We start from the raw sequence: 12146 nt of genomic DNA, 5'->3' as shown, positions 1-12146 counted from the left end.
GGTCAGTTACTGAATCCAGATGAATGGGTCTCTAGTGTTGGAATTGCAGATACTGAAAGATCTAAACCCTGCTATCTTTGTTAGGATCCTTTCGTCATACGCACTGAACACTGCTATCTTATTTGGTAAAATGGGGATTATAATAACAGGCTTCTGCCCTTTGGTGCTGTCCTTGGCAGGAGTGATACAATCAGCTTTATTCCCTCTCTCAGGCAGAGTTGAGTTGCAGGAGACATAAGCCATTTTCTATATTTAAAACAGGAATGTGTTTAACTCAGGGTGCTTATGAAAACACAAGAAGGGGTCCAGGAACAGCTCCGGAACCCCATCACGGACCAGCATGCCAGGGTGCTGCTGCTTCTGCCACTGTCAGGGAGGTGGCGTATCAGACAGCCAGCACCAGAATTAGTACAAGGACATACCACCAAGCTGGCAGTGTAACCCAAGGGGACAGTTCTCAGCTAGCATGCACAATGTCCGGAGCTGGATTCCTAACACTGCAGAAGGAAAAAAGGAGGGAATCACCCTCAGATGTGGATACCACCCCTCATCCATGTGCACACACTGGGGATCTATGGCAGAAAGGTTTAACATTCCCATTACTATGCTTGCCGCCAGCAGTCATGAAAGGAAGGAAGATCTCCCTCCTTACTTCACCTTCCATATCTGAGGAGGATGCATATAGTGACGTACCACAGAATGATGCTTTTGTCAGTGTGGACTGCATATACCGCGGTGATCCCATAATATTACATGGTCTATAAACACCATAGCTAGCTTAATTTCCTGCGTGTTCTTGTGTTAAGGAGCAGTGGCAACTACGTTTTATCCATAAGGTAATAAGCTTGAAGACAAAAGCTATCAAGCCCAAGGTAGTGGAGAGAACCTGTTCTCTGATGACAGTGCTGGGTTGTTAAACCAACGTTTGAGTCCTCCAACTATGGATCTCTTTATCCATTTTGTGGTTGATTTTTTTTTTTTGGTACTGGGGATTGAACTCAGGACCTTGAGCTTGCCAGGCAGGCACTGTGCCGCTGAGCTATATTCCCGGCTGTTGTTGATATTTTTTGCTTGTTTTTGCAATGCTGAGGATTAAATCCAGAGCCTCACACATGGTAGGTAAGTGCTCTACCACTGAGCGACTCCTCAGCCCTGGACTTCTTTTAAATAAACCATAAGCATCCTTCTTATTAAACTACTATTGGGTCTTCTGTTACTTGAAGCCCGAGGGTTCCTAATTGGTAGAGAATTCATCTATGCTGCACTTCGAAAAGCCTTTCCCATTGGGCAGCCACAGACGCAGCATCTTGCCAGTTAAAATTCCTGACTCTGTTTGGTCCTTAGGTTATTAGTGATAGATAAGATTTACTGTGCTAGCAAATTTAGTAATAAGAATATGACTTTCAGGAGTAACAGTTGGAAATTCTTTTGCGGCAGCAGTCAGTACCGCACCAGTAGTTTTCCTTAACAAAGAGGAACCTAGATTTTGCAGAGGATCAGGAGAGATACACCAGAGCAGCGACAATGGCGGGGCAGGGCACGGAAGCAGACTCTAAGGGCTCTGCCGCACACGCAGGGCACTGCCATAGCACTTTCTCTAAGGTCTCCGTCATTATCCAAGAGAGCAGGGCAGAGAGAGTTCTGAAGAGAGCTGGTACTGCTTTGATCCCCAAGACTCTTATCTGAAGACTCACCCCTTGGCCTTGGTTGAATGTGGGAACATCTACTTCCTGTACATCCACTCAGAACAAGAGCAGACACAGCCCAATTCAATGAAAGCCAACAGTACCTAGACAATTCAAGACAACACAACAAACCCAACAAATGAAACTACAGCAGGAGTGTGTGTGTGTGTGTGCATGTGTGCGTGTGCAGGAATGAACCTTGTCTAGATGGCACAGACCTCATCTCCTGTGTGACCTTTATTATCAGAATGTCACTACATCTCCCACCAACAGGAAGTCCCTCTAAAGTGCAAAGAAGGAGTTGCAGCCACCAGAAGACAGAGGAGTCCTCTCTCAGGGGGCTGTGCAGGGCTGGAGTCCAGATGCCTCTTGGGCTAGCCGTCCCAGTTTAAGCTGACCGCTCATCTTTCTACATAGACATTTTAAAAACACTTGACTTTGTACAATGCAATCCATCGTTCAACCCCCTTTTTCCCATTAAGACATTATTCCAGGAACCTTTCTTTGCTATTTTTAGGACCATTGATTTCTTTTTGAATCATTCTGCCTGCGTTATTCGTGATGTCCTCAGACAATACTTCTGGCCTGACTCTTCTATCGACACCTAGCAAAGGCATCCTGCCGATCAGTTAGCACTGGCGCAGCAGGAGGGATGGGCTGGGGAAGGAACCTCAGCTCCCCCGGCCCCTCCTCTCCTTCCCCTGCAGAAAGAATCATGATAACAGTAATGACGCCACCGCCCTGCCTTTATATGGAACATTGTACTTTTCAAAGAGCATGCACTTTTCAATGAAGAACACATAATATCTTTCAAAGGATGAGAACAGAACAGCATGCCAAGGGAACAGTTTTTGATTGGGGTGGGGAAGGTGGGTAGGCTTTCTTTAAAAAACACTTTCACATCCCTCCTGAGGAAGGGAAATCTATTCATTCTGTTCATCACCTCATTTACTTCCAGGCTTAGACCTTTTGATTACTCCACAAAGACCCATATCAACTTGGTGAAATTAAGGCTGAGTGTGTACCTGATATAAATGAATACTGAGGCCAACAACAAGACACATGCAAGAATATTCATAGCAGCTTTATTTATAATGTTTTCCAACTGGAACCCATGTAAATGTCTATCAATAGCAGAATGCATAAATAAAATGTGACATATCCCCATGATGGAATACTACACAATGGTAAAGAGCAACAAACGCTGATAACTATACAACATCCTGTCGGGTGAAAAGCCCGACACAAAGGAGTATGCATTGTGCGGTTCCACTTACATGACGGTCGGGAGCAAGTGAAATGAATCTTTGGTGGCGGAGATCACTTTTGGTGAGGAGGGGACAGCATCTCCTGGGAGGAGACGTGAGGGAATCTTACATGGTGCCAAGTTAGAAATACTTCTGCATTTCTGAACAGTGATTTGGAATGAGATACATTTAAAGTAGCCAAAGGGTTCTTCTAATTCTGTGGTTTCTGATGCCAAGACCAGACTTCATGGTGGCTGTGTGAGTCTGGATTCTGAGAGAAGCTCAGCGTTCTTTCACTCATTGCCCTCGAAAATTCAATACTATATAAAATTTATTGATAGGTAGCAAATAAAGGACTTTCTTTCCACTATTCAGATACTTTGCATGCAAACAAATTGTTCACTGGCCAACCACTACTTTCTCATTTGATTGACACCCAAGTCAACTGAAACATCAGTGGTCCAGGCTCAGTAGGTGTGATGTACTTAAAGCCTTCTCTGACACAAAGGTGTCTGGGAAGATGACTAGGATGGGCTAGACCAGTGATGGCGAACCTTCTAGAGCTTTCAGTGATGTGAACAGCCCGCTGTGGTGTGCGTGCCATCCAGGCGTTCAAGGCCTTGACTCTTGACTCCAGCTGAACTTACCCTGCTCTTTGGACTTGAGGCCTTTGAACTACAACGTGCCCTTGCAAGATTTCCTGGCTTTCTTGTTTGGACTGGAGAGGAATGAGAAACACCATTCTTATGGTATTTCGGGACCTTGTCTTCCTGTCCAGTCCCTAAAAGAGGAAGTTTGAAGAGGGGCAAAGGTTCAACCCAGTCTAACCATTTACAGACCATCTGATGTTGCCCTGAGCACGTCTCCCCTGAGAGTTCACCCCTCCACCGACCTGGGCCCCCTCTTCTCATTGTTTTTCCAATCCAAAACCAGTCAGGGTAGGGCCTTTTTATTATTTAAATCACACACACACACACACACACACACACACACAACTCTCCAGGAGGGTTCTCCATCCTGGTTTGTATCGTCCTTTTGAGAACAAATAATAATAAAAAACCTTGGGCATGTGAGTTGACCTAGTTATTTTAAGAACCTCTCTTATGAACCTATGAACAATGTTATGGCTGTCATTATTCCCTGCAATTAAAATAGCACATCGGAGAGGTGGCGGGCGATTTTGTGGTCTCACAGTGGTACCGCAGAGGAACCGGGGCCAGAACCTGCACGTGCTAAGCACAGCCCATCTGTACCCTTCCCGGTGGTTCTCCTCTGCCTGATGGGTGAGTTTGCAGCCTCTGCCCCTCACTGCCCGCTTTGGGAAGGGGACTTGCCCGGGAGTGGGAAGGCCCAATGGTAAGCATTGGCGTCCAGACCCATCCAGTGGTCCAAATGGCTTCTGATATGTTTTCTGCATCTCCAGAGCAGAGCTTGGAGCTGAGGAGTCACCAGTGAAAGGAGGACTGAGCTAACCTTGGGTGCTGCAAGCTTGGTACTCCCCAACTTCTAGTGAGCGTAAAACCATGGAGCAGGGAGAATAGATTAGAGCTCTCTCTGCCTGCCTGGCATTTTCCAATAATAACAATTATTATTACTATTATTATCATTATTATTCTTCACTTAGAGCTTCTTACGTGACAAAAACTTTACAATTTTTACATGGCTTATGTCAACAGTATAATGATTTTGTGAAATAGGTTCTTTTCTAATTATAGATTTGCAGATGAGACAAGCACAGCTCAGATTAGTGGCTTGCTCAAGATTGCTCAGGTAGTCCGTGGGAGGGTCAGGATTGAACCTCAGGCAGCCCAAGTCCAGGGAGCAGGCCCTCAGCCTCAGGCAGGAGCCTCCCTGGAGAATCTGACTCATGGCCAAGGGAAACCTGTAGCTGGAGGCCTCAGACTGCCTGTTCCCTTGCTGACACACCGCCTTCACCGCAGGTCCACCTGCCTGTGGTTTTGGTAACTCTCCTTCCATTGCTTCCTCTTCCTCTCTGCATTTCACTTATTTAATTTCCTTGTCCTTTTTATCTCCCGCATGTTAAAAGGCAGTCTGCCTTCCCTTTTCCCTTCGCTCCCTTGTTTTTTCTCTCATTCCTCCAAAATGTTCCTCCTCCTCTTTCCTTCCCTGTTCCTCTCCCTCACCCTCTTTCTCTGCCTCTCACAGCAATGCTGGTACAACCATAAGTTAGAGTGGAAAACCATGTGGGGGGAGGCTTAGGGTCCCCCAGAAGCCACTATTTTTTTCACCCATGCAGGATGAGTCAGTCTGCGCAAGTGCCCAGCCATTCACCCAATACCTGTTCACTGGACACCAGTAGGGGCCAGACAAGGGGCATACGATGAAGGCACTGACTGAACACTAGCATCACAGATGAAAAAGAACATCTGCATTAGTATAACTAGGGAGAGGGGGCACTGCCAGGAGGAAACAGTGCCACCTGAGCTGGCCCGGAAAGCGTAATAGCTAGCTAAATCGTAAGGAGAACCTAACTTATGTCTGATCATTGTAGGGCACATCACTTTGTTAATATTCACAGTATTAATGTTTCCTATTCATGGTAACCCTGTGCAGTGGGTACAACTATTGGGCACATTTTACAGATGAGGAAACAGCAGCACAAAGAAGTCAAATGATTTGGTCAAGGTCCAAAAGCTAGTGAGCAGCCACTTGTCCATTTTGTGTTGCTGTGACAAAATACCTGGTGCTAATACTTTACAAAGAACAAAGGTTTGCCCGGCTCATGATTCTGGTGGCTGGAAGATCCAAACAGCATTGTGCTTCCCTGCCAATGTCCTGCCCCTAAAAACACGGCAGAGAAGTGGAAGGAGAACTAGCCTTGTGCAGAAGGGGCACATGTGCAAGCAGAGAAGCAAGAAAACAGGCTTTGCTGCTTGTGTAACAAACTGATCTTAGGTGAACTATACTAATCCCTTTAAAGGATGGAGCCCCCAGACCAAATTACCACCTACGACCCACCTCTTGAAAGTTCTACTCACCTCTTGATAGTTCTACTACCTCACCTCTGCCATATTAGGGACCAAACTTCAAGAACGTGAATCTCTTGGAGCAAACCATGTTCAAACCATAGTACAAGGTAAGAATTCAAACCTTTTTTTTGTTGGTTTTTTCTCCGGTACCGGGAACCGAACTCACGACCTTGCGTTTGCCAGGCAGGCACTTTGCCGCTGAGCTAAATCCCCAGCCCCAGAATTCAAACCTTGACCGTGGGCCCCACTCTGCACCACAGACAATGCTGTCAAAGTCTAGGATGTGTGCTGAGAAGTCAGGGAAGGCTTTATTGAGGAGGTAACAGTTCAGGTAAAATCTAGGGATAAGCAGAGCTGGATTCTCAAATATCACAAAATGTGGCCATTTCCCTCATGTCTGTGTTCATGGCAGACATCAGTAACTGATTAGTGTACCCACTTCTCAGATTAGAACTCAGATTTCCAGGAAGAATGCTCCAAGTTGTCCCTCCTGACTAATCAGAATTGGTCCAAGAGTTAAAACCTAGTTGCCATGCTGGGTCAGCTAGTCCTCCTAGCCAGCAACTTAGAGCCACTTGGATGAAGCTATAAAGTGCCTTCTCGGTGACAGTGAGGTAGCAACCATTGGTCACCTGCTGTATGTAGTAGCTTGCTGAATACATTCCCAACCCGGTAGTTACTTGAGCTACCTAGACTAAGTTCTTTTTTTTTTTTTCTTTTTTTTTCTGGAACCAAAGTGACAAGGAAAGACAGGGAAATTGAAAGATCTGTGAACTTCCAGGGATGGGGGTTGTCTGGGAAATGAAAATCAGCTGTGGACCGTACATCAAACAAATGACTTCCATCACTGACTCACAGCCAAATAGAAATTATACCCAGAATGGTCATCATGGTTGGTCCTAAACACTAGCTTCCAAGCAGGGAATTCAAAACATCTGCCCAAGTGGTGACCTCCACACTGCATCCCTCCTCACACTCCCGCCCTGCCCAGCTGTTTGTGGGCAGGCAGAGCCCGGCTTCCTGCAAAAACCCAACACAGAGGGCAACCTGAGATGGGGTGAGGTCGAGAAGAAGGGTGGGCGGTAACAAAAATAGGGCTCCTGGAATCTCTTACACCTTAGTTCTTCCATTCTCCTTGAGCCTGCCTTTGTTTTCAGGGCTACATTACATACTGTCTTTTTAAAAATGTACATTGAATGTGGTTATATGAATAGATCAGTATGATATAAGTGATATTTAGTAACCGATAATTACCACATGTTAGCCATCTGCTATTCCTTGGGGTTTCACCAAAACCTTTCATAAAAGCAAAATGATACTCCGCAGCCAAATTATATAACATTAACAGAATATTTTATATGTGAAACGCTGTATTTCTTTACTTTTCATTCAACTGAAAATGTACACAGTCAGTAACAAGCCATTTCAGCTGCATATTTATCCAAAACATTTCATAGGCAAAAAAAAAGTCAAGTGAGAAAAATAACAGTTCAACCACATGAGGGCTAGGAAAACACATTAGAAAAGGGATCCTCATTACAATAATAAACGAGGGTCCAATTAAGGCTGCCACAAGCAGGGCGGGGCCGCACTTGGCAGGGAAAGCTTGCGCTGTGGAGGTTTTGCCCTTGACTTAGAGAGGGCTTCCTCAGCAGTCTCTCTGCATTCCCAGACTGGGGCTGTCGCAGCTGCCCCAGGGTAAACGCTGACAGCTCCCATCTCGTCTCTCTACGATGCTGACTCCTGGACAAGGCAGTGGGCAAGGAGGTGAGGCAGCGAAGGACCCAAGAAAGCGGGGGATCTGCGCTGCACCACACAGCCAGAAGCCCCAGCTCGGCATCAGTGAACCAGGGCTTGGAGCCCAGTGGACGGGGGAGACACTGTTCAGCTCCAGCTCAGTGGCACTTGTCCAGTGAGTGTGGAGTGCAGAGCCCTGGGCAGCAACGTGGGAAGAAGGCTTGAACCTTGCTCCTGCCGGGCCATGAGACCAGAGTGAAGGTGATGCTCAGATGGTCACCTGCCTTCTCCAATGCTTCCTTTTCTCCTCTAATGAGGACAGCATACTTCTCTGAATTACTTGAGTACTAAATGAGGTCATATATGTCGAATGCTAAGATAATGTCTGGCCCATAAGAGTCAGTTAAGAATTGATTGCTTTTTTAAAAAAAGAATTGATTGCTTTTGGAGTATTACTCAGCTATAAAAAAGATGAACTTGAGGCTTTTATAGATAAATGGATGCAACTAGAGGCCATACTTATAAGTGAAATAAATCAGACCCACATATGTAAACATCATATTGTTTTCCTAGTGCAAGAACCTGAAAGTGTAAATAAAATCCCAAAGGTACAATAGATACTGTGAAAGGGAAAGAAATTGCTCAAAGGGGAGGAACAACTAGGACAAGGGAAAGGAGAAAAGAAAGACGGAAGGGAAAAATAATATATATGTATATACAAGGATAGCTGGGATAATTGTACTTCTGATATCTATTGGTTTATTGAAAGGAACAGTTAATGCTTAAATTTTTTTTCTTGACTAATTTTGTATGTTCATATCTGATAATCTGAACAACTAATTTGAAGCCAACAATATGCAATATAACAACATTGTTTTTTTTTTAATTTTAAAGAGAATAATAAAAAAGGAACTATAGCAAAATACAAACAACAGGGGGCTGGGGATTTAGCTCAGCGGCAAAAGCGCCTGCCTGGCAGTTGCAAGGTCGTGAGTTCGGTTCCCGGTACCGGAGAAAAACCAAAAAAAAAAAAAAAAAATACAAACAACATAGACAAAATAAAACAAAACAAAAACAGTACAAATGATGTGGGGTTTCAGAACAAAATGACAGGAATTAACAGTGGTTGTTATATTACATATTATTATCTTCAATGAAGTTGCTCAGACTACCAGATGTAAGAACCCAAGACTGATCAAACCATTACAGACAATAAAAAATAAAAACAAAAAACCATTAGAAATGATACAGAGTTTCACGAGACAAGATGGTAGGAATTCACCAATGGCTGTTATATTGTATATTGTTGTCTTCAAATCAGTGGTTCAGATCACTAGATATAAGCATGCAAAACTGGTCAAAAAGAAAAAAAATTAGCACTAACTGTTCCTTTCAACAAACCACAAGACCTCAGCAGTACAGTTATCCCAGCCATCCTTCCTTTATATATATTTTTTTTGCCCTTGCCTCTTTCTTTTTCTCCTTTCCCTCATCACAGTTGTTCCTTCCTTTGAGCAATTTCTTTCCCTTTCATAATATCTATTGTACCTTTGGGGTTTTATTTACTCTTTCAGGTTCTTACACTAGGGAGGCAATACGATGTTTACACATGTTGGTCTGATTTATTTCACTTATGAGTATGGTCTCTAGTTGCATCCATTTACCTATAAAAGTCTAGAGTTTATCTTTTTTTATACCTGAGTAATACTCCATTGTATAAAAATACCACACCTTTTTTATCCATTCCTCAGTTGATGGGCATTAGCATTGTTTCCAAGATTTAGCTATGACAAATTGTGCTGCTATAAACATGGATGCACATATATCACTGTGATATGATGTTTTCAATTCTTCTGAGAAAATACCCAGAAAGGGAACAGCTGGGTTAAGTGGGACTTCTAATCCTAGTTTTGTGAGGAATTTCCACACTGATTTCACCAATCTACACTCCTACCAACAGTGGAGAAGGGTTCCTTTTCCCCCACAGCCTCTCTAGCATTTATTATTGGTTGATTTCTTAATGCTAGCCATTCTTTCTGGGGTGAGATGGAATCTCAGTATTATTTTAATTAGCATTTCTCAAATGACCAATGATGTTGAATATTTTTTCATATATTTATTCGCCATTAATATTTCTTCATCTGAGAAGTGTATATTTATCTCAGATAACCATTTTTGGATTGGGTCTTTGAATTTTGGGGGCCTGTTTTTTTTTTTTTTTTAAATACTTTATATGTTCTAGATAGGAGTCCTTTGTCTGAGCGACAGTTGGCTAAAACTTTTTCCCAATTCGTGGGTTTTCTTTTTACTCTGTTGGTGATTTCTTTTGATGTGCAAAAACTTTTCAATAAGATGAGATCCTAGTTGTTGATTCTCTAAAGTATTTCCCATGCTGTTTGGTTTTTGTTCATGAACTCTCTGCCTACCCTTATGTCTTCAAGATTTCTACCTTTCTCTTTCAGTAGATTCAGTGTTTCAGTTTTAATATTTAGATCTTTGGTCCATTTTGACTTTAGTTTAGTGCATGGTGATAGGAATGGGTCTAGTTTTAATCTTCAGCATGTGGAAAGCCAGTTTTGCTAGCACCACTTATTAAAGAGACTATCTTTCTTCAAGTGAATATGTTTGGCCCCTCTGCCAAAGATAAGGTGGTTGAGTATATTTGTGGTTGTGTCTGCATCTTCTAATCTGTTCCATTGGTCTTTAGGTCTGTTTTTTTAGCCAGTACCATGCTGATTTTATCACAGTAGCTTTGTAGTATAATTTCAAGTCAGGAATTATGATGCTTCCTGCCTTTCCTTTGTTGCCCAGGATTGCTTTTGCTATCCTAGGACTCTTCTGGTTCCAGATGAATTTTAAGAATGTTTTCTCTAGATCTGTGAGGTTACTAATGTTATTTGAACAGGAACTGCATGGAATGTGTACATCAATTTAGGGAGTATGGTCATTTTCACAATGTTAATTCTTCCTATCCATGAGCGAAAAATATCTTTCCATGTTCTGAAATCCTCTTTGATCTCTTTTTTCAGAGCACTGTAATTTTCACTGTATAGATCTTCTACTTCCTTTGTTAGATGGATTCCTAAGTATTTCAGTTTTTTATTTATTTATTTTGGGGGGTGTTTTGCCAGTACCGGGAATCAAACTCATGACCTCGTGCTTGCCAGGCAGGTGCTGTGCCTCTGAGCTAAATCCCCAGCCCCCATTTCAGTTTTTTAGATGCTATTATGAAAGATGTGGTTTCCCTAATTTCTCTCTCAGTCTGTTTGTTGTTTGTGTACAGGAATGTTATTGTTTTTGAGTGCTGACTTTGTATTCAGCTATGCTACTGAATTTGGTTATTAAATCTACAAGCCTTTTGGTATAGTTTTTGTGGTCTTCTATGTAGAGTATTATGTCATCTGCGAATAACAATAATTTCACTTCTTCCTTTCCTATTCTTATTCCTTTTATTTCTCTCTCTTATCTAATTGCTCTTGCTAATACTTCCAGAACTATACTGAATAGGAGTGGTGACAGTGTACATCACTGTCTTGTTCCTGATTTTAAAGTGAAAGCTTTCAATTTTTGTCCATCTAGTATGATGTTGGCTGTTTGTTTGTCATAGATGGCTTTTATCAAAATGAGGTAAAGACCATCTATTCCTATTTTTTGTAGGGTTTTTATCATGAATGAGTTTTGGACTTCATCAAAGGTTTTTTCTGCATTGATGAAGATGTTCATGTGGTTTTTGTCTTTGGCTCTATTGATATGGTATATTACATTGATTTATTTGCATATATTGAACCATCCCTGCATTCCTGGGATGAATCCCACTTGGTCATGGTGTATAATCCTCTTGATGATTTGTTGCAACTATTTGCTAATATTTTATTGAGAATTTTTGGGTCTATATTCATTAGAGAGGTTGGCCTGTAGTTCTCTTTTTTGGTTGTGTCTTTCTCTGGTTTTGGTATCAGGATACTTGCCTCCAGGAATGAGTTGGGGAGAATTCCTTCCCTTTCAATTTCATTAAAGAGTTTGAGAAGAATTGGCATTAAATCTTCTCTAAATTTCTTATAGAATTCAGCAGTGAATCCATCAGGAGGTGGGCTTTTCTTTGTGGGTATTTTATTACATTTTCAATTTCACTGGCTGATATTGAGTTATTCAGGATTTTTATATCTTCTTCATTCAGCTTTGATAATTCATATGTATCTAGGAATCTGTCCATTTCCTCTGTGTTTTCCATCCTATGAGAGTAAAGATTTTCAATGTAGGTATTGATGATGTTCTGAATTTCTACAGGATCTGTAGTTTTTCCATCCTTTTCATTTGTTCTCATATGAATTTCAGTTTTTTCTTTCCTTTTTTTGATAAGGTTGCCTAAGGGTTCATCAATTTCATTTATTCTTTCAAAGAATCAACTCTTTGATTCATTGATTCTTTGTATTATTTTCTTAGTCTCAGTTGCATTAGTTTCTGCTCTGATCTTGATAATTTCCTGC

The sequence above is a fragment of the Chinchilla lanigera genome, unplaced genomic scaffold, assembly GCF_000276665.1.
Source record: "Chinchilla lanigera isolate Chin_1 unplaced genomic scaffold, ChiLan1.0 scaffold00040, whole genome shotgun sequence".
NCBI lineage: Eukaryota > Metazoa > Chordata > Mammalia > Rodentia > Chinchillidae > Chinchilla > Chinchilla lanigera.
The sequence above is the reverse complement of the archived record's forward strand: the minus strand, read 5'-3'. Positions refer to the sequence as shown.